Below are 25,010 nucleotides of genomic sequence, written 5' to 3' on the forward strand. Positions count from 1 at the left end.
ACTGAAATGCAGAAAGACAGTGAAGGATTAGTGCCCTTTCATTCAGACCTTGATGTGATTCGCTCTCGCAGCCATTACATAACCATGGCCTATGATAATAAATAAATAATCTAACCTAACCCTAACCACCAGAAACCACGTGTCGTTTAGCTACGCTGTGACTGTCAAAAAAAGAGAGAAAAGAAAAAGACCTCAAAACAAACCAGACAAATAATCAATCAGTTCAATTCATTTTCTGAGATATGGTAGTGTTTTAGTAGACACCCATCATAACCTGACCTTTCTGAAATGACTTAATCCCAAATTAATCTATATCAGTATTCTCCTTTTCACACTACAGAGGAGGATATTTTCTCTTTTTGTTAACTAGAGGAGGAACAAAGTAACTACTGACACCTGTCATCCTAAATGAGCGTTTTTTTTAGTTTTTTTTTTGTGGAGACATCCATCCGTAAATCATCGCCTCCCACTCGGCGTTGGAATTAAATTATATTTTGTAAGCAAAGAAAGACAAAAAAAGAAACAATTGTCGTGCAAAAACCTCTGGAAGATTGCAGCTTGTGATTTTTTTTTTTTTTTGCTGCTTACCTGAAGGTGACATTGATTTAGCTCTTGCTTTCAGCTGCTGCATCTGGTCATATTGATCAATAACTCCTACTGGGAGCTGCATTTCCCTTAAGCTCCCCCGAGCAAGCCAATTAAGAGAGCTGCATGCATCTCGTACAGAATCCGAAATGTGCACAAACACAATCTTCCCCACAGTCCCATTAAATAATGCATAAGGACGATATATTATTGTACAGCGCTTACAACCACGAGTCTCACAAGTCCTATTCAAACTTTCGGCCTCCGAGCTTAGAAGCATAGGATGCAGTGTAGTGCATTTAATGCACTCCTCAATCTTGACTGAGGCATTAGCAAAAGACAAAAAAAGAGAGAAGATAATGCCTTTGTGAATTACTCCTCCCGAACACGCCGCTGTGATGAGAGACCATTCTGTCCCTCTCTTATTGATTTGTTTGTCAGAAAGTCGTATGGCGTGCTCTTCAGCAGACTGCGCCGGCCGCGCTAAGGATCTTTATGTCTGTTGGCTACTACAGGCTGGGAGACGACAGAAACATCAACTATTCCAGTCAAATGGGCATTTAGGTGGCCTCACGGTTTTTCTCGCCGCATTTTTTAAGTCTGATTTTACTAAAGCGACTCGTCATCTCTTGCTGCCTCGAAGAAAACAAGAAGGTTGTTGATGATGTGTTTGATCGAGGAGTCACCAGATGAAACAATCTGGTTTAATTTACATTATTCAGTTTCATGTTTGGCAACCACAGTGAGATGTAGTGCTTTTATCTTAACAGTAAGAGAGATGAAAAACGATCCGACTTTTGCCACGGGACATATTTGAATCCATAAAATCAGATAGAGGGGCAGTAGTTTGTGTTTTCAAGGCATATAGTGACATTTTATAGCACAATCAACTAACTATGTTGCCTTCAGTTCTAAAAATGGGGGATATATCAAATATGATTTCAAAGAAATTTGACTTTGTAATTCAACACCTCAAAGTTGGGCCTCTGACTCTTTAAAAACTCCTCCTCTCTCTAAAACTTCACCTTCAGGATGTCATTACAGCATGGTTTAACAACCTTTTACCAACATTTCACTCATTTAGAGAGCTCAGCAGTTCCACCAGCTGTTTACTAATTGCTAATGACTAGTCTGAAGGAGCTGGGTGGGGGAGTAGAGGGAAAGAGCTGCTGTGTGAGGCAGGAAGTTTAGAAACAACATCTCAAAGGAGGAGCTTTGTCGTCAAAGACGGCGCTCGGTCCAACCAGGTGTTTTGCACAGCTGAATGGTTGCCATGGGAGACTAAGGGATTTCTCAAACATACCTGAAAGAATCGAAGTATGTATTTGAGCTTCACATTAAAAGATGATGTGAAGCTCAAAAGAGTTGATTTTAGATTATACTACGTCTCTAATTTTGGTGAAGTCTTTATTAAAAGTTCAAATACTATTGATTTATTGGTTTCTCTTCGTCCACTTTTACTCTGGCAGCTTTATCTTTGCGGTACAACTTCCCCACATTTGTATACAACAGCAGACTATTGCTATTGCTCCTTGGATTTAAGGAGCAATAGTCACAGGTTATAAACCTGTGACAGTTTTATAAATCACAAGGCTTGGCAAAAATACAGCACAAATAATTATCGATCACTGCTGTCAGCGGAACTGATTGATATTATTTCTGTAAAGCTCTTTGCAGGCAGACTACTTGTCCTCTGCACATATTTACTTAAAATATTAATATGAAATGGGGATAAAGTGTTGAGATTGTCTAAAACTAGAGGTCATTACAACATGTCGTCTGTGTGGCCGTGTTTTTCTTCTATGAGCAGTATAACATCTTTTTCAGCACATAGACCTGATCACACACTGCAAACATAAACCTAATAAAGCAAACATCTTGGATATAAAGATGGTGAAATACAGCTTAGAAAAATGGCAGCTTTGCACATTTATTCCACTCGAACCTTTTAATATTTTGTCGTGTGGCAACAGAGCATTTCTGTGGATTTAGCTGATTTTTGGAGTGGATGAATAATTAACATTTTGTTCACAGATTCTGTTGATCTTTAGAATAACATGTGCCTCTTGACCAACTCTCTGATTAGTGCTCTCTTTACTCAGCCTGCCGCTTTAAGTGGATGACCTCATCTTGGTTGGTTTGCGGTCGTCTCATCACTTTAAAATGACGGAGTCAACGCTTTGGATGGTGTTCAATAACCCAAATCTGCTCCAAACTTGTTCCTGATCTGTCTGATTAGTGCAAATTTGCAAATTTATTCCATGACATAATGCCGTTTTCTTTGGCCTTCATTATGCCGCTTTTTTAAATAAATGTTATCTAACAAATTCATGAGTTGAAATTTCTCAACCGCATGATATAATGAATAAGTACTGTATCCTTCACTTTACATTTTTTAAAAACATTTTTTAAATGCTTTGTGATGAATTCTTTATTAGAAAATGAGTCACGTAAAATGTTTCAGTGATGTGTAAGTGTGGTTATACTTCTGGTTTCAAGGTGTACAAATTTGACCTTTTTTTTTTTGACTAAACCCATCCCTCCTCCAAAAACTGATTGTTTAACAGAGATGATAAAACCCTCAGAACTTGAAATGTGTTTTTTGTTCCTCTGGGTCACTAAACGGACTAACATAAAGAAGTTTGTGTCATGTGACTTTATCGACTGCATTCTGCAAACTGGTTGTAAGATTTGTTGTTAACATTTTGAAGGTTAGCCACAAAATCAGTAGTAATTAACCCAAAGTCCAACATGGTGGACTGATCGCTCACAGTGGGCAGTATGTACGGTTTTTCACATGGTGCCTGTAAAAACAAACTATTAAATATCTGCATGTTGATAATATTTCATAATATCAGGAAATGACACAGTGTTTGCAACAGGATTGCAGCTTTACAAAGAATATTAAGAAGGAATCTTTCTAAAAATGTTCTGGATGTTTTTTTTATTTTTTGCTTGTTTTCTAAGACTTTTCTGGGGCTGTTATTGTACCATGAATAATTAATTTTCGTCTTATTTGGATGTGAACGGATTCTCATTTTCCCTTTGATCAGTGCATTGTATGAGGGAAAAAAAAATCAAAACACTTCCATCATTTTTCAGCTACACTGAAAACCAAACAGTGCCAACTGTGAATTTGACATTTTTCCATATATTTTAGTTATTATTTTCAGATCGGAGACATCAGTGTCTCATTAGGAGTTTTTACCTGGCGTGCGATTTGACTGCTAATTATTTTTACATTGCCTAAAAATGGTAACAGATCTGGATGAATGCTTTGTTTACCCTCAAAGTCTGTCCCAGAAATGACTGTCAGATGGCTATTTTACTTGTAGCGCGTTTTGTGGACTATTTAATTAGTTTAGTGAACAATCTGCTCTGGCCATATAGAAGAAGAATGAGGGCGTAACTATGAGATTGTTAAATTGCATTGAAAGCCACAATGCGATATGACTTCCACTCATTTGTTATACAATTTTCTAACAATTGACAAGAACACTTTTAAAAAAACAGAACAATAGGTGCTTCATAGGAAATGGGGAAACAAAGCTTCTAACAGGAATCCTGTCAAAACCTTTTTCAGGGTGATTCTTTCTGTCTGTGAGGCTCTGACAGTATCAAAAATTGTATATTCCTCTTTAGTATTCCTGGAGCAGAGCGCCATGTGAAGTGGATCAAGTGCACTTTATTCCTTGTGCAGCTACCGGCAAGAGAGCTTCGGACAAAAATAGCCCTTTGCCGATTTCAGCCGCCTGATTCCGACCTTCAAGTCATTTTAGGCCTTTTATAGGGAAACAATGCAACAAAAAAATCACACAAAAAGATTAATACTTGTATTTCCTGGAATCTTTGTGGGTTTTGTGTAAGCGATGGAAAATTATTTTCATTTTGTAGTTAAAGACGCACATTTAAGTGGATTTTATTTGGATTTTATGTTCTTAACAGAAGTTAGCACATAAAATGAATACAAATTACATCCATGGCTTTCAACATTCTTTAAAAAAAAGTTTAACTTGCATTTGTGGGCCTTTAACCTGCTGCCCTTAAGTAAAGTCCATTGCAGCCGACTACCTTTAGGATTCACCTAATTAGTAGATAGTTAATCTATGTGTAATTTAATATCAGTATAACTACAGGTGATCCTCTTTGTAAATCAAGTCAGTCCATTCAATCCACCTGATGCTAACTGATAAAACGTTAGCCCAGTAAAAACAAAGTGCAGCTTTTAAATGTCAAATTGACTTTACAGCAATCTCTCATTGAGTTCAAGCATGTGGTGACAGCTGAAAGAAAGGACTCCCTTTTAGCAAGAAGGAAGCTACAGCTTTGAGAGGAGAAAGGTCAATAAACAACAATGAAAAAAAAACGGATGCTAGTACAAAGGTTATTATTATTATTCAAAGAGGTTTGGCAGAGTTAATATCAGCTACACAATGTGAGTCAAGCTAGTCTGACGGATATTTATTTTTCCTTGGATAAATGTACATCTGACTAAAAAAGTACTGTTTCTGTTCTGTTCTGCTGTCTTAAACCCTAAAACTTGATCAGTTTTGATTAAACAAAATTTGGCAAAAAAAAAGGGTAAAATTCAGTGTTTTTTTTTTTTTTTTTACACATTTTGTAGCATTGTCTGTGGGTCCTTGGGTGGAAGCTAATGCCTTTTGGGGGTCCATAGCATTGAAAAGTTTGGGAACCCCTGTCTCGATAAAATGCAAGTGTTGTGTTCGTATCTTAATGAAGTCCGACATCAACAGGAATCAGATCACCTAAATGAGTTGAACCTTGTTAGTCTTAACACCCTTTTCACTCTCTGTTGGACTTTTACAATCAGGTTCACTCAGAATAGCCCTCTGGATGTGTCTGTCTGCCAAACACAATAAATGTAAAGGAACCTTCTGCCACTAAACGTGTGCAGGGACTCCTCTAATCAACAGTAATATCCCAGTAAGAGTAGTGGTGTTTTTAAAATGTCCCTCTGGGGTGCTGCTAACCTTCAGCATCGCCCCTGGACTTTTTCTCAACGAGGTTTTATGAGACAGACCGGCATTGGCACATCAGGAAAATTTGCATGTCATTTTCCCGGCCGAATCTCTTGTGGCACGGGGAACCGTCCATAATGGCCTCCACCGAGAGGCACGTGGAAGACACTGACATTGAACCGGCCAAACATCAGCTAGGTCAGGTCCGTCCGTGCGTGTTTCAGGAAAACGGTAGTGACATAACCGTCTCAATCCTCCGCACACCCATCTATCAAGATGCAATGAGACATCCCGTCCAAGCTAGTCAGAGGGAAACATCAGAAGGTCGGCTGTATTTCTGACTCTTGTGCACTGAGATGTGAAGCACATCAAGGGGTTTATGGTTTGATATTTATATCAATATATCGCAAGCTAGCAACCAGCTCAGCAATGTAGAGATAACCTTGCTAAAGAGTGATTATCTTTGAATAGCCTCTCAGAGTTATTGATGATGCTCTTCGACATGCTCCAGCGGTGTAAGCTCATTAGATTGGACTGAGAAAGTGTGTTTCTTTGTGGGGAAACTTGATAAATTAGGAGTTGGTGGAGTTGTGCGCCGGGCTTTGGGTGATGTTGACTAAAAGAGGCTCATTTATGGTGAGCAGGATTGCTGATGTTAGGACATTCATAAGGCCCGTCAGGCTCCTTCTGGGTGCCTGGGTGGACTGTTTTACATTAACTACGCTATTAAAATGTTTGATAACGCGACCTCAAGGTCATGTTTTGTCACGTTGCCCCAAACGTTAACATACTTTATTGGGATTTTATGGGGCTGGACAAAACGAGGTAGTGCATAAGTTTATGGTGGAAAGAAAAGAACATCTTTGACTAAAAAGTGAAACATGTACTTGTTTTCAGCTTGTACTGTGAGTGATACCTGTGAAAAATACCCAGTGCAACTACTTTCCTTTACACCTCCCTTCACTAGTAAGTACCAGAATAAAAGATAAAAATCTCTGGCATCCACTTGAATTTTGCCCTTTTTATTGTAATAGGAACATTTGTAAGATGAAGTTCAAAGACAAACGCCAGACAAGTGATGCAAGTTATGGAGAAACTGTCTGTCTGGAGAAGTAGAGTCTACAAGAACTGCAAGGCTACCAAGATATGGCCGTCCATCTGAACTAACAAACCTGACAAGGAGAGGGATACCTCCCGATGCAACATGAGTTAGCTTGGTAAAAACCAGCCTCTTGTTCTACACTTTGCTTCGTACAGATGGTCTGGAACCTTGGCTTTTGAGAAACAATTACTAGCTGGAGGTGTGGACTCTGCTGAGGTTTTAAATTTTACCCAGGTGCTAACGCTTAGCCGTGACTTATGTAAAATTTGACACCATCCTCCACTGTGAGAGAGAGAGAGATGTGCCGAGCCGAATGAGGCGGCTGTTGACATTAATTCAATATTTGGAAGAGTGACCAACACGGACTCAACGGCTTTGTTCACTTCCTTTGCTACTATTGATGAAACTGTAAGCTGACTACAGTTATAAAATGGTGCAGAAAATCAACATCAGTCGTTCACAACTTCTCCTTCTGTTCGCTGACTGACCTAGTTGAAATTCAGCCAGAGAAATTGAACTCAATGGGAGAAATCCCATATGAATCACTGGGAGGAGATGAGAGTCGAGTGGTATTGAGTTGGAAGGCAATGGTCAGGCTAAACATGGGTGGTAAACATAGTAGAACATGTAGATGTTAACACTAAGCTACTTTTCTTATGCTACTTCTCTTCAGCAAATCAGGGCAGAAGGTCAGAGTTCATGACCAGATGGACTGCGATAAACACAGAGCAATCCTTTAAAAAAGAACTACAGGCTCGGGTTGACGTTCATCTTCCAGGAGGATTGTGGTTGTAATGCGACATGAACATTCAGAACAATATTTGAGCTGATAAACCAAACGCTTGCTGTGTTCGCAACCTGCAAACAGCAACATGGGAGGAATTTTTGAAAATACCTGCATCTGTGCTGATAAATAGATTTACTTTAACTTCTTTTGGACTTGAAACGTGACTGAGGGGGCTGGCTTTGGTTTTGTCTGGTAACCTTTATTATATTTATCTGAGTGAGATTAAGAAAAGGCCCGTTGCTGTTTTTGAGAAAATGTCACAGTTATTAAATGGTGTGTCTCTGTCATTGTGAGTACACAGCTGAATTTTCAACCTCACAAATTTTCTTTGTTGTATGCTTTCAGCACATTGTGGTGCTACGCAAGAAAAGGAAAGGAAATCGGCATCGGGAGCTGCTATAAAGATTACATTTTATGTGACATATATGTTTAAATATACTTTCAAGGAATCGATCCTCCTCCACAGTATTTCATTCAACGTAACCTTTAGATAATCCCACTAATGTACACAAGTAGGACCGTGAGAAAAGCTGAGGTGACGACAAGTTTGCATCACCTCCTTTTATCCTTCAGGAATTTTATCAGAGGCATCACCATTAGAAAACACTTCACTTTCTCTTTGCCTCATTCCTTCCCAAAATACCTAATGAACTAACAAACTATGGCGTATTTTGGGACGAATTTAGAAGTGTAAATTACTTTGTTGACATTTTTTTAAGACCGTTTGTTTGTTTTGCCGGGGGATTGGGCGCTGCTCCGTGTTTGATGCGTGTCTCGGCGAAAATAAAGCTCCAGCATAGGATGAAAAGGAGATAATGCCTGGGAAATCCTCTAACTGGCAGAGTGCATTGCATGAGCCTGGTAATAGCAGATGGATACCCCCTTTGATCCTGTGGTTCAGGAGGAGAAGTCGATGGAGAGACTGTGATAAGACATTCAGCAGTTAAGCTTTCTTAAGTTGACTCAGGTGTAATTAGACGGCACAGACATTTTCACAACACCGCCAGTCGAACAGGATTCCTAGAAGTGTTTATCTTACTACTTTTTGCTGGTTGTACATATTTAATGAGACGTGTTTATAAGTTTGGGGAGAAGAAAATTAGAGATGTTCAAATAAAAGGAACGTGGTTAAATATTAATCTTGTGGTGTTTCATAGTGAGAATTGTAGTTGGCATCTAAACCTCCGGTAAAGATCGTCGGATTTTGTGTGTCCCAGAGCTGAAATTTCACTTAGCGAAACAGAAATGGTTTCATTCGTTCTTACTTTCTAACAGATTATAGGTTACCGAGAGGTTTCTTCATGCTTTATTCATGATTTTTAGGACGTCTTATGCTCGGGAAAAAAACGCAGCAAATTGATTTTCTTCTGTGTTTTTATCTTTTATGTTCTGAGAAATAACCAAAATCTCTTTTATAGAAAAAAAAGAGTGAAAAAAAAAGAGTAAAAAAAACCTTTGCCTCAAATACGACCTCAGAGTTATCTGTGTTCAGTGAACTTTGTTCCAGAGAGCATATTACCAGCAGATCCCTTAGTTTAAGTTCAACAAGGGTTTCCAAGTCAAACTACTGCTGTATTTTATTTCTTTTCCTCTTTGGGCTACAAATATTTTTGCTTCCTGACTTTAAGTGTCAAGGATTTCTTTTTTCTTATCAATACATCTGTAGCAACGGGAGAGGCAGCTTTAAACTGATGTTTTTTCCCCCTTTAAAGCCCAACATTTATGATATTAAGATTTAAACGGGTAGATTCATAGAAAAGTTTTTTTTCTTCTTTTTTTTTGGTTTTACAAATGGCATTCTGAAGTATTATGTCATGGCTATGGTGAACACAACAATGACAGATCTACTATATAGGCTAAACTTTGTAGATAAGTCTACCAAAATGTTTCCAAACCTGCAAGTATAATAAAAATAATCAGCGTTTTAAATTTTGCCATCATTTACCTGCCGTACGGTATCCTGACCTTCAATTTTGCAACACAATGCAGCCTTTCAAGCGTCGCAGTCGAACATGAAATGAAAGAGTTCCTGTGAACATCTCCGCAGCTGTGAAACTGCTTGGATTCTGACATGTCAGTAATTTTGCGATTACACAGCTGAGCAAAGCGAAGATGCTTGACAGCTGGCTGTCATTTGGGTTGCTTAGGGAACGAGGCTTCGTCACATTAGACAGTAAAATCTGCTGCACATTTAAAGGTTTCAGTTCCCTTGTGATCATCACACACTTTGCCCCGGGAAGTGAAAATTTTACACTCTACAAGTCATTAATTTTTCTTTAGTTGTCAGTAAATTTGCTGCCATTACTTGCTGTTTTATTCTGATAGCCTGGAATGACAGAAGTCTTAAGTTTTCACCTCACTGTTTGAGTCTGAAGTGTTCTCCTTGTTTCACTTGTGTGGCCCGGTGACTTGAGCATTTTGGTTTCCCTTCTATTGTGTGCTCACTGATAATACACATAGGTGTTATTTGCTGTGTTGCCATGGTTGCACACATCTTACAAATCTTTTTGTGACATCCCGGTGGCTCAGCTGGATACAGTGTGTGTATGTGTGTGTGTGTGTGTCATGAAATCGTGATATGCTATGTTTGGATCCTGCAGGGATGCTTTCTTAGATATCACAATCACTTCTTTCTCCGCCTGCTCTGTTTAATCACGACAAGAACACCGAATGTGACAACAAAGGGGAATTGGAGGGGGAATGAAAACACTGGACCTGACAAACGTTCTGCTCGAGCATGCTTTGTGTTAATCTGAATAATTAACAAAATGGTGGGTACATATTTTTGGAGAATATAATAGCAGAAATCACCGCAATTATATTTTATCGGTAGGAACAACAGTTTCAGTTAGATCTGCAACGCGAGACTCGAAGGGACACACGAAGGTGTTTACAAAGGAAAATAGCTGACTAGTATTAAACGAGGGCTGATCTACCCGCAAATCCGGTGTCAAAAATAGTTGTCGGATTTGCCAGAATAATAAATGTTTAAACATGCAGGCAGAGCTTGTTAGAAAAACCTACTGCTGGTGGACTGTCTGCTGCTCAGCGTGAGCTTCTTTGGGGATATTTTAGTGATGACAGGGAGAAAATACAAGACAGCTGCTACTTATGTGTTGTGTGCAAACATTTATAGCATTGACAGTTATGTTGAGTTATTACAGCTATGATGACTGGAGAGAAAACACTCGGTGTTACAGAGGAGGGACAACTGCAAAAGGAAGGTTAACCGGATAAGAGGAAGTTGCTCTCTTTTTTTCTTTTGAGTTTTCACCCTTGATTTGCCGTGGAGCTTGTAGGATCTGCAGCCTTTTGGTAAAGCAAACAAAACTAGGATTGTTTTGATGTGTTTTTTCCACGCCTGATAGTTCGGTAGACTCTGTTTGATTTGGGGATCAAAATTGCAACATTTGTTACATTTTCAGATGGTGTGGATCGCTTTCACACTGCTCTGTCTCAAACAAACCAAATCCTTGGAAAAACCCCTCGCCTGTGGTGGCGCTGTACCAAGAAACACTGAAGAAAACGACATGAAAACTTCTAAAGAAGACACTTAGCGCAACTTTCTCCTGTATGCAACTGTAAACCAAAATGGAGTAGCATCAGAGTTTAGCGGTTGTAGGATTTCTCTTTTTTGTCTTTGGTAAAAGACCACAAACCATTTCTCCTGCTAGCGTGTTTGTTTTGGTTGGATTTACCCAGAATGCCCCGCGCTATAACCCACTTCCTGCTTCTGGAGTGGTCTTTGTACCACTTGGTGTTGACATTTTCAACCAAACTGTGCCAGAGTTCACTTCAACCAAACTGAGACGTAGGCTTTTAGGTGGACCAGAGTTCGCATTTTCGGTCTGCATCAGAGTCCGATTACGCATTCACACCGTCCCAAACGAATCTGAGTTTCTACGCAAACAAACCAGAATTTGATTGAAGCGGACTAAACAGGTCTGATGTGAATGAACCCTAACTTATAGGTAGATAACTGTCCTAATGGTGCTAATTGTCAATAACAGTTACTAATAAGTGCTTAAAAATGTCATCAACACATGTTAACTAGTTTTTAGTAAAGTAGTGAAAAGGTAAAGCTATTTTATTTGGTGTAACGTTTGTCAGTCTGTTGTGCTCACATTATTAAACTCAATTAATAATTCATAAAATAAAATATGTACCAATCAAATGACTAGAGATCGTACTTGGATAACTTTTCCTTAATTTTACGCTTATGGTGATTAACATGCTAGATACTATTTTCCTCTTCATGAAATGCATTATGTAATTCCTTTGTTTTCTATTAGATTTAAAATCACTGTTTCAACCAAAACGCCTACAACACATAATTTTTTTTTCTCCCTCTTACTTTCATTAGAGAAAGTAATTGCAATCAGTCAAAATCAGAAAACTAGAATTGGCAGGCCATAAAGGGAAAAAGAAAGGGTTTTGGCTTAGGATATGCAGTCACTGCTTCTAAAAAAAATACCCCATTATAATGTGATTATTATTATTATTATTATTTTCCACTGCTGCTTTTCACACCGTTTTACCAACCCTTAACACCACAAGAAGCACCCAGTTGACAGAAAACTTTTTTTTTGTTCTGAAGTACTTTACGCCCCTGAATCTTACCAATTAGGTTATAGGACATGGTGGTTTTTAGCCTTTAAACTGTGTTTTGCATGAAAGAAACACTATAGAAACACTGGCATCCTTTTGGAAGACTTTGAGATGCCAACATATTGTCTACACTTCAGATTTAACTCCATAGCTGTGAATAGAGGCAGGCAAGTATTATTGTGAAACTTCAACTTATTCAATTTTGTAAACATAAATGTAGCTGAAGACAAAAAAAAAAAGTGACAACATTGCATCTTTACATACTACCTTTAAAAACGTCAAGATCAGAACACGAAACGCTAAATGTTGAGCTAAAAGCTCTTTGGGTCAAACATTATCTGTATTGGCAAGTTGAAAATACACATATTTGTGAACGACAATTACAGAAATAACATGTTGCTGTTCAGTGCAGGCTGCTCATTGTCAAGGCATCAACTGTCTGTTTCAATTAAATTTGCAGTGCAGAGGCTTGAAAGTGTAGAATAAACCTTGTTGAGAGCAAACACACCAACACAGTTGACTTGGGCAGATAGCATTAATCTCAGCATGGCTCCGGTCTAATCTGTGTCCTAACATATGGCTGCTGAGCATATGGTGCAAACGAGTCCAATTTATCTTAATAAACAGTGAATGACATGACGAACACTGAAATCGTTTCTGTCACTAAAAAAAGTCATGTTGTTGTGTAGACACCAAATGTGGAAATCATAGATTTTCTTGGTAATTGTAATAGTCAGGCAGTTATAAATGAAAATGTTTGTACAAGTTTTCTCCCTGGCTAAATTTGGTAAATCCTTTTATTTAAACTCTTTAACCTCCCCAACACGCACCTCATCCACTGTTCTGTATGTTTTTGACCCAAGAATGAACTCTTGACACAATCTTAATGGGAAGTGCGCTGGCTTTTAAAATTAATTGATATAAATGTGACAGTGAAGTGGAAGCAGCCTAATTCTCACGTAAAGTCGCCGGTGGGCTCAGCACAGTGAGTGGAAGACAGCTCAGCTGTGAACACAGCCACATAATGGCTTTCTGTTGAAACAAGGTAGCGGTGAGGAGAGCTAACGCCAGGATACTCCAAGGATTTCTTCTTGGAAAGAGACCAGGAGTGACTTAGAGGATGTATGCGCCACAAAACCAGGAATATTGAGCTCACTGAGCTGCTAAATGAGGAGTCATCTCCTGGTGATGGCTTTGTTGGGTCATTTGTAGTAATTTTGGTTATTATGTGAGGTGAGTGCGGTAGTTTTTAAAGCGCGCTTCCATACTCTGTCCTTTATGACTACAAAGCTCTCAGGAATGGGCTGAGAATGATTATTGTCCTTTATGATGACGAGACCGAATGAAGTGATTCAGTTTTTTGACACCACAGCTTTTAGTCAGACCAGTTAGGAGAACAGCACAGTTGTTTTTTTTTTTCTGCTGTTGTGGCTTTGTGTCGACTCACCTTTCAGTCCTTCTAATGTAACACATTTTATAAGAGGTGTTAGCATGTTAGCTTACTTTTAAATTACTTCAAATTCGTAGTGCATCTCTGAGCTAAAGCACTGACTTATGTTCCTGTGTTTTCATACTATTAAATGTTTCCTCAAAATACAACAGTAGAACGATTTGTCTTATTTCCAACAAAACAAATGAAGGGTTTTTTTTTGTGAACGCTAGAGTAAAAAACTACAACCTGTCTATTTTGTACATCTCACTAGCACTAGCAAAGCAGGTTTTCTAACATTCAAACAGTTTACAAGCTAAAATGAGCTTAGATGCTAAGGTTAGCTAAATTCTGCTAATAGGATATGGGCTATCACTCTTGATGAGTATTTTCAACATCAGGCTAAAAATGTGATTTAAAAATATGTTTTTGACACTTGTCTATGTCCAAACTCATCAATATTGTTTATAATTTTTATGTTCATTTGATTATTTTTCTTGATCCTTCACATTTTTGTGGCGAGAAAAGTAGTTGGGAGAATTAATTTAAATTACCTTATGCTTGTTACTTCTGTACGTTTCATCCCGACTTTGTTTTTAAAATTGAACATGTCATTTAAAACTTTGAGCGTAGTAAAATGTTGTGGAATATCATTGAAATGTAAATTTATTTTAACAGTGGAAATCAGAAAGTGAAAGTTATAGATTCATTATACATGACAATATATTTTAGGGTTTTTTATTTGAAGAGTTCAGCTTACAATAAAACCTGAACCTTAGTTTTTCAAAGAAAAAAAATAGACAAGAACAATAAAAAAAAACTGCATTATACAGAAATGCAGCCTGCTGAAAAGTGCTTTATAAATGTTCCTTTTGACCAAAATACTTTTTTCTTCGACTCAACTTTCTATTAGTATGCAGTGATGCGTTGTTATTCAAATACCCAGACTTTTAAGCGATGAGATTTTCTTGCCGCACTTTTGTTAAGGGGTGCCTATAATAACTGCCTGTTAGAAAACTGTTAAGTAAGCAGTTTTCCTCATGGAAAATGTAGGTCATGCTGTTTTAAATCTTTTACTCATCTCATCTGCATTCCCTAAGATTATAATCATCAAAATTAACTTACAAATGGAAATGTATCTACAATCTCTTTAATATGATTGTATTACGACTATAATCGTGTGTGAACTAAATTGCTGAAATAAATTAGTACTTAGTAAAGTATTACCATTTCATGTGATGCACCTGCAGCAGCATCACACTGGTGTAAAATCATGGGTATACAAACAGCGGAACCAGACGTGAAATCTGAGTGTCCAGGCAAGCAGCCAGCACAGGAAATAGTAGCCTTAAGTGAGAAATGAACTCAGCAAGAGGCCATTTTTCTGTTATTGGAGAGCAGAAAACGGCCTTATCAACCAAAGATGTATTCTCATGAGGGCGACTGGCTGCGCTGTGTGTACAAACGTAGTTCCTTCTGCTCTGTGCCGTGACCACAACCTGTCCTTTGTGCACCAAGCGTGTTAACCTGCTTTGCCGAATCTACGCCGTTTCAGAGATGCTAGAAAAAGGTAAACTTCTGGTTCACTGTGAGGTGGTGTTTGTCGCAGAGGCAGTCTGGTGTGTTGATGTGTGTGTGCGTGTGTGTTTGTGTGTTGTTTGTGTGTAAAGGATAAGGGGCTGGCTCCAATCTGTGAGCTGCTTTCCTCACTTTTTCATTTTTATTTATTTTTTTTATTAAAAGTAATGTGTGGTTTTGTGCACAGAATAAAGCGTCAGACATGCTGTTTAGCAACGGGTGAAGGCTCTCACACAACCGGATCATCTGGTTAAAAAGCGGAAGGGCTGCAGAGCAAAAGAAACCAGCAGCACATTTTTGTAGGCAGAAGAAAAAAGAGAGAGGGCAGGGGTCCACACACACACACACACACGCAAACACACACACACACACACGCACACACACGCAGACTCACGCACACAGGCACAAACATTTATTGATGTTTCCTATGTTTTTAAAAAAGTCATAGAAATTGACTGTTTTGTATTAATAGCTTACGCCCACAGGAAAGTATTATTACCTGTTCAGGAAAGTGTTCAATGCACTAAACAAAAACATAAATATTTAATTAAAGCCTCCATATAAAGAAATAGAAAGTAAAGTGAATAGATATTTTGACAAACTCTCATGCAGAATATTACAACATGGACTTTTCTACAATATGTATTTCAGACAATACTCTTAAAGTCAGGCTAGCTGTGGTGTAAGGTGGTGGTGTAAAATAGTGAATTGTCACCAAAAAAACTTTGAAATTTAATGTGAAATTTTCTAGGAAAACACATGGAAATTTCAGTTTGAAAAATCGACAATTTTCAAGAAAAAAGTCAGGAATTTTGAGATTTGATCATTTTTTTTGAGTTTTTTGTAGAAAATTTGAAAACTTTCGACTTTTGGAACTCAAAAGATTTTTTTTCTAGAACATTTCTGAGATCAATCAATTTCAGCTCCTGATGTTTTATTCAATTTAGTAGTTCATCTTTGCAGGAGTTAGTGTTTTAAGTATCAACAAATATGGAAGCTGATTTGTGATTCCAGTTCTTAGTTGGGCTTAGTTTAATTTTAAACGATGCCAGTATTTCTAAATCTGCAGGTTTGTTCCTCATGCTGAATTCAGAAACAGTTTGTCACTAAATCTACATCCTATAAATACACAAAAAATAAAAGATTGAAAAAATTAAGTCTTTATTTCACATAAACTATAAATCCAGTGAATGTCTAGACTGTTATCATTACTTAGTTTAGTCTAGTTTAGTTTTTTTCTGATGTAGTGAAATGTTTCCTTAGAAACAGTGGCTGCTCCATTCATGCTCCTCTTCAGAAACTTGTTTCACTGAGTTTTGTGCAGTCCAGCTACAGCCACACCATAAATTGAGCTTTTCTTTTTCTTTTTGAAACACTTCCTTTGACATCATTTGCCCTTTTCACTGTGTTTGTACAGACGCCAGGTCAGGACAACCTGTGTTTTCACATCTTATTGACCAGACTCTGGACAGATATAGACCTTTTCCTCCATCTTGCGTTAACAAAACGTAAATCTGCCCTTTGGTCTGATGTAAATGTTCCTCGCCTGTCATTTCTTATTTCCTGAATACAGACTTTTTTGGGGGGATTAATCTATGAGGAAATGCTGAAAATGACAAATACAGGATCTTACTTTAATTATGTTTTTTTTTTACTTCATGAAGAATACTCTACAGTCTGCCTAACTTCCATTGTATCTTCCTGAGAGTTTTTAATTTTTAAGGTGTGTCATGTTGATGTGGAAAGACTAAACCAAAAAGGCAGAAAAAAGCAGAAAAAACCCAACAAAACTTGTAATTACAATTATCTTGTAAATCTTGAAGATATTTACTAAAAGTAGCTAACTTAAAAATACATAAATATTTTGTTGTCACTATATCATGACGATATGACATGAGTCAGATGTCTCCTCTGTGATCCTACTGCCCTATGCGGAGATGCATCACTCCCAGACAGAAACAACCAATCAGAGCCAGGAGGAGGGACTGAGCGCTGTCAATCAGCTCTGCACACACTGCGCATACTGCATCACACCTCAAGTTTGCAGGTGTGATGCAGCTGTACTTCTGACAGAGAAACAACTTAATGTTACAAGAAAGCTCTAGAATAGAAGAGAGATATCCTTTACAGTCACTAAGTGGAGAAATTCAGGTGAAACAGCAGAAACGCGACAAGACATCGAAGTATATAGGTTCCCACATAGATACAAGGATTAAAATATATAAAAAAAGAATTACAAATGATATACTATGCAGTAAGGTCATAACATAAAATGCTGTGCAGTTATCAAAGTGAGCGTACTCTGTTCCAAGGAATGTCCAAAATGTGCATTTTTATTTGCATTGAAGACACCAAACTATTTACAGTTTATGGAAATAAAAATAGTTCAAACACAGAGATGTGTGCATCCCATCAGAAATGTTATTTTGTTATGTGATGTCAAATCCATCATGAGATTTGTGCCAACCTGGTGAGCTACTGCTGTCCAACCAAACCCCTTGGTAATAAATGTTTCTTCAACTGGAGAGGAGGAAACTTTTTTACATTTTATATTTTTACATACTTTTTTTTAATAGGTTTTTGGTTGATATTCTGTCTCTCCACATTAAAATGGAACTACACCATAAATAATAAACACTCTCCGTTGATTTGTTTTTGAGCAAACTCGTAAGCTCAGCGGGGATCCAGTACTTACTCCCTGCGGTGTAACTGCGATTCTACATTAATAGTTATTTTTGTAAGGATCGGGTTGTCGTTTAAAGTAAAGGAACAGATTTATGTCGATGTTTAACTACGACCGAGCAACATCTTAAAAACTTTGTGTTATTTAAAGTATATATTTTGAGATGAAATAGCTCAACCAGGTCAACTAAACCTCTACTTTGCAGTTTTTGGGACTAAAACAAAAGGAGGTTGTTTAAAAAAACAAACAAACAAAAAATAAAACACCTAGGATGTTTTTACTAGTTTTCAGTGCAGTGATTCTAGTTATCTTCCAGACAGGTGTTCCAAAATGTCTTGAAGGGCTTGCCATAGATCTGAGTCGGGGCTCTGAGGCCCTCGCCATCTGCCGTAGGACCCTGGTCGTCTTCTTCCTGCCTAAAGTAGTTCACTCTTACTCCACCGAGTTTGGGCTCTAATTATCCTGCCACGTGGATTTGGACTTAATAACTTATTCCGTATGTGATGGATGCAAAATGTAAACATTTTGAAGATTATTTTTGCTTTTCAGCTTCTTCACAGTTGTACCCGAAACACATCAAACAACATGATTCATATTTATATTCCAACACATGGAAGACACTGGCCCCTGGACAGTTGTACGCAGAGTAAACTGTGTCACCCATAAGCAGTGCTGTTTACATCTGGCTTAGCTGGAAATTGCCTGGAAATTATATGAAAGTTTAAACTTTATGTTTTAAATGTGTGTGTGTGTGCGTGTGTGTGTTTTTTTTTACCTCCTTTTTATGAGCTGTACATAATTTATTTGCAGTTCATACATTATTACCTTCCTCTGCTTTTAGGAGCAAACATAAGCTTTTCTAAATGATGTTTGCTTTGATACCCAGCCATGCTCCACAGCAAGGTGATGTTGATTTTCCTCCTTAGTATTTTGCATACCATTTGCATTAAATTTCTCATCATTTAGCATGCCATCCATAAAAACGGCTCGGCGCTCTGCGATTTCCATCATTTCGCTGGCCGCTCTCAATCAACTCACGGGCAGAGGGTTCCGGTGAGCAAGGTAATTGTTTCTTTCGAACTTTAATCATTTTTGTCTTCCACTCTCCAGTTAAACAAGTTGCATCAGACTGCTGTAGAGGCTTACTTAGACAATCATGTTTATTTTATGCAACAGTGATTTTTCCAGTTATAAGGTAATAACTGAGATGTAGTAATAAAATATGTCAGTGTGGCAGGTGATAAAATGCTTCAGCAAGCATGTTACATGTGTGGGGGGGATAAAATCAATGGAGATCTACGGAGAGAGAGAGAGAAAGTGTGTGTGTGTGTGTGTGTGTGTGTGCGTGTGTGTGTGTGTGTGTGTGCGTGTGTGTGTGCGTGTGCACGCGCGTGTGTGAGGAAGTGTTGAACTGGTGCAGGATTTAGAATATAAATGTAATGAGGTTCTCCTGCTAACAGTGAGCAATTTTAATGGGCCTGTTTTTCTGCTCTGGACAAGAATTCATTTACGGATTGCACCATCTTTAACAATACGAAAATATATGGAAATGAGAGAAAGAAAAATTTAAGTAATGGTAATTTATTTCAATGATTTCATTCAAGAACTCATAATATGTAGCATCATTGTGGTAATATAATGACCACAATAAGCTAATATTTGAAGTAGATGTAAAAGAAAAAAAAATCAGTTTAACATCAAGTCCCTCTAGACTAGTGGCAGCAGCAATTAACGAACACCTGGTGGAACTTGTGAGCCTGCTGAGCTCATCATACAAACTTCTTCTCAACCCATTAACAATCAATCTTCTAAGGATAGTTGGTAATGGCACATTGAGGAGCAATGTCTTCTTAAAGGGACAGGGACCCAATTTCAAGGGATTGAAATGGACCTAGTTGCTTTTATAACAACTGAAGGTAATGTAGGTACTTGATTGTGCTATAAAATGACACTATGTGCCTGGAAGATACCTAAAAATGCCCCTTTAATGATCTAATGTTGTGTTTCCCTTATTAATAATACCGAACCATCAGAATTATCAAAGAGGATTACTCAGAATTTACCACGGTAATGAATCTGTACAGCACAAATGAAGCTTTTTAACTAAAACAAATAAATTAGCAGTAGGTATTCTAAGTTATTGGGATGCACCTGCATGCTACAAAACATCGCATTTAACGTTCACTGAATGTTAATTTGTAATAATGCACTTATTAAAAACATTTAGTCACAATATAAACTCTTGACTTCTCTTTAGTCTGATTCATTTATCGGTGACAGCAGGCACTCCAGCTGAAAAGCACAATGAAGCAAACTATGTCTTTCGAAACTGAACCAAAATGAACGCAACGCCCTGAAAAAGCCACATTAAGATGCATAACAGCTAGCAGCATGAGTCAGCTATCAAATCTTTGGGGATGGGAGCTTGCTTTGAAATAGAAGACATGAAAGAAATTCCAGCGCCAGCTGACAAAAATATCAAGATATCACAGCTGCAACAATTAACCCTTTGTTGGCCAACAGTGGCGCAACTACACATTATTCAGGTGGATGCGAAAACATAAATCGGCGCCCCCCCATTCCCCTCTCCCCGGAAGGAAGGTTGAAGGAGCGTGGAAAACATACGCTGGCCAAGACAGGAGCTGAAGACTGTAAAACACCCATTGGGAAAAAGAGAAGATACTTATAATAAAAAAACAACAACAAAACTTTATCTTTCTACTTGAATTTTATGAAGCAGGTAATTAAAAATTTTCCAATGTTCCAGTGAAAAAGTCTCAATTTGAAATATTTTTTTCTTATGGCAGTTTTCCCAAAGATTGTCCGGAAATAATTAGCTCAGTTTGAGCTTACTTTTTTAACAAGCTTAGGAGTGCTATGAGCTGAAGTATAAACCGGCTTAGTGGGATAAGTCCTGTGCACCGACTACTGACCACATGCTTTTGTGGCTCTCTGATACTGTATAGTTTGAGAACGGGTAGGTTGGACTCGCTGGAGTCTGGTGATCACATCAGAAGAGTTTTCTGAAACTGAAGACAAAAGGCAGAAATGAAGGACTGAACAAACACCCACCACCCTCTAATTCTGGTTTTGTCGCTGCCCAGGATTTCCCTCATACTTCCAACCGTTGCTACGGCAAATCAAGTCTTTCTGATTGTGCTGGCTTTTGAGGGAACTGTAAAGTAATGAGAAAATGATACACTTGTGAATATACTTGTGACCCCTCCGTGTCGAGAGTGTCTCAGCTTGTGATGGTGCCGGGTTTAAAGTCAGGAATGCATAATGGCCTTGTAGCCGCCGCCGCTGTCGCCTTTTAAAGATTTCCAGATTTTCCGAGCCATTACCTTTGAGAAATGAGCGCTGGCAAAGAGTGAAATATCCCGTTTGGGCGGTGTGTTCCTCGCCAGGGTTGAGGCACGCAGAAGAGGGGACCTTGTTTTGTCAGTAAATCAACATGACCTGTGAGTCTTGTGGTTGCACACAAGGGGTGGAGGTGGGAATCGTTGGCAGCCCCAATTCTTCAGATCTGCCTTTTGTCCTCTGCAGAGCTCTCTGTTTCCAGTGGTTTCTCTCACATACCTGCAAGGTGCTTCAGCACCGAGATGCTTTTCCGCTCTAACATAGTGAAAGGTTTGCGTTACAATTCGGTTTTCTTGTGCAGTTGCTTTTCTAATTTGCCCACTACTCCAATTAAACACAATAAAAATAGCAAAGCTTTCTATTTCCAGGAGATGGAGAATTAAGACCTCCCCGCCATTAGAGCTAATGGGCCTTGTCACCACCGTCTCAGTTATATACTGCAGCATCCAGCAAAGTGCCAATAAAATGCGTCTTTATTTGTAGAGACAAAGACGTTGCCATCCTCCGTTTCCCCATAAGGTCTTTATTTAGAACAATATTAAAGTTTTTCTTTACATCTCAATGATTTCTATTACACTTTAAACAGTGAGTGTGTCTAAATCAAAAGCAACACAAAGCAAAATGTGAGTATTTTAGTATGTTTACATCGCTTTAGATATCTGATCTGTTCACTTTTTTTGCTACCTTTCTTTATCTCTTCTGTGACGAGCAGCTGAGTCCAAGTAGCGGTTTGCTCTCCTGAAAGTAGAAGTATAAACATCCAATTTGCATAACATCTGCAGGTAATTATTATGCAGCAGGAGAGAGGAAAAAGTGAATAAAAACCACACTTAATAAGCATAAAACTTTACATTTTATTTATTTATTTATTTATTTATTTTTTTTTTCTTTTGTCAGAATCTCCTTTATCTGCCCTTGGGATTGGAAAAAGGGACCAAAAACATTTTTGATTTTTGTTTGTTTTGTTTTTGCTTATAATTCATTTCTAAATTTGTTTTTTATTCATCTTTGTTTTCTTACTTCTTGAACCACCCAGGAGTCTTCAGTATTTTTGACCACATTTTAAACTTTCAGTTTTTTCATACACTAATTCAGTTATCAATCTGAGTAGCAGGGATGATGGGTTGAATGCCCATCATCCATATCATTATTGATCTCTTACAGTTGTTTTTTTCAATAAAACAATTGTAAAATGTAAGTTGATGAAGTCAGTTTAGACATTATTGATGTGTGGATGCATATAATTAGTTGTTTATTATGACAATTATTACTTTAGTACAAATAAGTCGATTAGTTTTGGTTGAAAACTACTTGCAGGATGTTGAGGGGTCCCGATTTCAGCTGGAAGGGACGGCTCTTTGAGAACTGTGAGTGCTTTGGGTCTGGGGGTGAGGGCCACACAGCAGCACCCAATTCTTCTTAAGGAGAGCAGGAACAGAATGTTCCCTCTTGTCACAGTCTCTAATAGCCTCCAGTACATCTGAAAAAGTAGCTAGATTTGGTGTTGATTTTATGAAAAGTCACCTGAAAAGTTGCTAAGTTGAAAACGGTGCATCCCACCTCCTCTCTTCCTATAGTTCACATTCTGCAGCTCTGCAGCTTGCAAAAATGTAAAAAGCAACTCAAGGGTCATTTGTATCACTCACTGTATTGACCCTTAGTCACACAAAGTGCCATGATGGACGCCGGACGTGAGGGACGGTTCCACTGACCAGAAGTTTGGTTTGTGTCCTTCTTGGTGAGTCGGGCCAAATCCCAAGAAAACAAAAATAAAAATCATAGCAAAATCTAGACTTATTTCATGTGACTGAGGTCAAACTGTTGTGTTCACAGCCAAACAGACTTTAAAAAGAAACTGGAAGAAGTTAAAAGGAAATAAACAATATAAAAAAAATCTAAGAAAGAAGTGGCAACAATTTATCCATTAGTTAATAAGAACGAACCTCTTATTATTACAATAATTCTTTTAAAAAACAACGAAAATGTTGCATCCAAAACTAATAACGAATAACCAGAAAAACTAAAATGAAGTCTAATTTATGTTCAGGAGTAATAACTGCTTGCAGTTCTAGTTAATCTTGTAAATATAAACATTAGCTAATGCAGCAGCAGTACATCGAACATTCTGCTAAAATATCAGATCACGGATTTTCAAACTCAAATATTGGGATTAGAGCATCTCTAATATTTATATTCAATTATGTTTTTGGGTTATTTTTTTTTTTTTTATACCCGATCAGCCATAGTTTGAGGCACATTATTTTAATCACTAATTAAAAAGCATTTAAAGACGATTTTCTTATCTGTAGACTTTCTTCTGCATGTATTCGGATTAGGAGCAGATTTGTGTGTGGTATTTGGGCAGCATGCCATACAAATAGGCCCAGAGAGGGGAAAAATGACAAGCGTTATTAAAACAGCCAGTAATGTGATTTTTATTCTTTCTCTCAAAAATCTCACACTGCTGATAACATACCGGCATAACATCTCTAAAGATCACGGAGGGCTTTATCATTCACTAATGAGAACATGTTAGCCAATATGCTCCATTATTAGTAGCAAAGATGACATGTATTTTCCTTCCCTGTGTCCAGTTAGGGGTTAACCGCAAGGGAGAATCAATTGAATATGAAAAACTCTTTAGTTACTCCATTTATTGTCCAAATGAATACAAAATGCTTTATGTTTTAGATGCAGAAGCCGAGGAAGGGCATGTTTTCAAACTCGATGTTGCAGTTCATCGTTCTGCAGCCTGGCCCCGGCCACAGGCGTAAAGTCACACTGTATCCATTATTAATCAAATGCCTCTCAAGGACGACGTCTGTGCAAATTGGTATGCAGGAGCTGCTGAACTTACTCACCAGCAGTGACTTTAAAATTAAGTATTAGAAAGAGATTTGGTGTTTTTCTTCCCCCTTGCCAAGGACGGGTCTCTTTACAGCACAAAAAGGCCGCAGGGATTCAGCTGAGGATTTCACTATTCTCTGTATTTACGGGAACACTGCATGAAAAAAAGATATATATTCATATATATTGCTGCAATAAAATAGTTTCTTTTATTGTGTGAATAGGATTAACAGGATCAGGTCAAACTCTTGATGTAAAATATGTGATTAAGTGTGATTGTAATAATTGTTATTAGAGCTGAAAATGTCCTTTACTGAGTGCTTTAAACCAGTAACTTTCTACGTAATCTCATTTCTGAATGACTAATTCAGCTCTTGTTGGAGTTCAGATTTAATACCACAAATTTTAAAGATGTCTCGACTTTGTCGATGTTCAGACGTTCTTTCATTACTCCTCAGCCCGTCTTCTGCTGACATTTTTTTTTTTTTAAATGTCTTCCCGGAGGGAAAACATGTTCCAATTCGGACACTGACATCTCTGGGAACTGAATGGCTGAAATGAAGAGCCGTAGGCTTTCTGGATAAAGAGAAAAAAAAAATACTGGAGGACTTTTTGAAACTTCTTCTTATCTTCATTACCAGGCCTGAACTATACTGGAAAACGAAATCCCAACGAAAATGGAAAATATTTCATGCATGCCCAATTAGATATGCAAATTACAAGACTAAACATGAGCTGAAACTGTGCAAAAAGTTTTCTTCTGCATCTTTATTGAACTTGAAATGAATCACACAAACGCTTCATCCTCTTTTTTTCCCCCTTTTTTGTTATTATCTCAGCAAAAGGTTTTCTCAACAGATACCACCCAGTCTGCCTACAAAGGCCTGCAGGGTGGAAAAAATAGTTTTTATCTTGCACTGAACTAAGTATCTAAGAAAAAGAAAGAACATATTAATTCGTGGAGTGGCCTGATAGATGGGCAAACTTCATCTGCTGGTGATCATTACAAACTATCTGCTGTCATTAACTCTAATTTGGCCTAATTGCCATGT

The 25,010-nt window shown here is 37.9% G+C and overlaps 1 protein-coding gene across 3 annotated transcripts in view; it reads left to right on the top strand.

Annotated features, from left to right (window-relative positions):
* lrfn1 (leucine rich repeat and fibronectin type III domain containing 1) overlaps nucleotides 1–25,010 on the top strand; it is a 189,976-nt gene that overhangs the window by 15,619 nt on the left and 149,347 nt on the right. The window lies entirely within an intron of this gene.

Source organism: Poecilia formosa, unplaced genomic scaffold (genome assembly GCF_000485575.1).
Source record: "Poecilia formosa unplaced genomic scaffold, Poecilia_formosa-5.1.2 Scaffold63, whole genome shotgun sequence".
In the NCBI taxonomy this organism is placed as follows: Eukaryota; Metazoa; Chordata; class Actinopteri; order Cyprinodontiformes; family Poeciliidae; genus Poecilia; species Poecilia formosa.